The sequence below is a fragment of the Diabrotica undecimpunctata genome, chromosome 4 (assembly GCF_040954645.1).
Source record: "Diabrotica undecimpunctata isolate CICGRU chromosome 4, icDiaUnde3, whole genome shotgun sequence".
In the NCBI taxonomy this organism is placed as follows: domain Eukaryota; kingdom Metazoa; phylum Arthropoda; class Insecta; order Coleoptera; family Chrysomelidae; genus Diabrotica; species Diabrotica undecimpunctata.
Window position 1 is genome coordinate 59,773,968 of NC_092806.1, and position 1,781 is coordinate 59,775,748.

The following is a 1,781-nucleotide window of genomic DNA, read 5'->3' on the forward strand; positions in this document are numbered from 1 at the left end:
TTAAGTTGATTGTAGAGTAGCAACTTATCATGAGGGGTAATTTGGACCCACTTCCAAGCAACCGATACTTCTTTTATATCTGATACTATGTAAGTTTCCATCTTTACTTTTTAATGTGTAGTCTCTACCTGAGTTTTACATCAATAGTGATGCCCAGATGTTTAGCAGTATTCTCATGTGTAACCTGGACTTCATTTATACTGATTGGAAAATACTTGAGTCGATTTGGTTTCATCAGCTTGATTCTTTAGGTAGGTATTAGTCCAATTGTTGATCTGATTTAAAGAGTTCTGCTTATTGATGATTATTTTCAATTGAGATAATTGCCATTAGATTAGCGAATCTGACAATATTATCTTTAGTTCAGAGATATTGCTCGTGTATAAAATAAAATGACTAATTTCATCCTATTACTGTTACGTATGAATTTCATGTCTTGAATTTGAGCATGTACACGTTCTACACCTAACGCCTTCGCCAAAATTTATAATATGTTAAACTACCTATTATATGTTTTATTGTTACTTAGTTTTAATTATATCAATAGGTAACCAATACCGATACGGTTTATTAATCGATTTTGAATTTAGCATTTTTTTAATAAATATAAATCTTATTTGACATAAAAATCTAGCATATATTCATGTAGCATCTTTATTTTATAAATGACATCGGGGGTGTAACTCAGTGGTAGAGTGTCTGCTTCGCATGCTGAAAGTCCTGGGTTCAAATCCCAGCTCCTCCAATTACTTTTTGTTTTTTTTATTTAAATTCATATTTTCATTCAATGTTTAGAAATTATACTAAACCTGAAATCTAAAATATTAATTACGAGTATGTTAAAACAGCAAGAATATAGTTGAATATTTACGTCGAAAAATACAAAGTCAAAAGTAAAAAATGGATAGGTGAATAATATATTTGCAATCCTTATATCACAATCCGATTCTAATACTGGGGTTTTTGCATCATGCCTTACACAAGTTCAGAGACAACCTGTAAATATTAAGCTTTATACACAAATATATTTTTCTTAACACGTTAAACGCCACGAGCAGCAAGTTTGCATTTGATACCCTTAGTGTATTTCAGGCTGCGCGATACAATCGTGCTTCACAAGATTCATTCATTTATTTGTAAATAAAGTTTCTCAGTAGTCTGATGAACTCTTTCATTTAGCCTGCATTTTTAGGATACTAGTGTCTAGCAATAAAACAATATGTTATTATGTAGCTTGAAACTAAGTTTTATTTATATATAACGTAAACAACTGTTTGTTACTGCAAAAGATCAGTAAATGTCCTTTAAAATTAGCAATACATGTTTCTAGTTCAGAAATAAATGAAAAAATATAATACTTGTGTATATACAAATGTCTATAGATTACATGAAATAACCTCGCAAACGCACGTGATACAATAAAATTTATTGTACTGAATGCACCTGAAACGAGAAAAGGGAGTTTTAGTCTGTGCAAATTGTCTACCATTATCTGCTGCATTTTTTGCGTAACATGTGACACATCTTCTTCTGGCCGAACTTTGCATTTCCTCTATATGGTGACCTTCAGAAGCATGTGGTATCTGTTGCTCTGGATTAGTTAGTCTAGAGAAATCTACCAGTTAACAAACGAACTCTTCCTTGAAAGGTGTAATGGACATGTTATTGTTGGATACTTTTTGGTAAATTATATAGGCGTTAACAATAGCTGACCCTAAAAGGAGCTTAATTGCTATTTTACGATGCCATTTGACTGATTTTCGTAATGCTGTAGAGTAAGA

General features: G+C 31.5%; 1 non-coding gene across 1 annotated transcript; it reads left to right on the forward strand.

Annotated features, from left to right (window-relative positions):
* The first annotated feature begins 673 nt into the window (after window positions 1-673).
* On the forward strand, window positions 674-745 carry TRNAA-CGC (transfer RNA alanine (anticodon CGC)). The gene has a single exon. It is a non-coding gene; the product is annotated as a tRNA-Ala (tRNA).
* The last annotated feature ends 1,036 nt before the right edge of the window (window positions 746-1,781 follow it).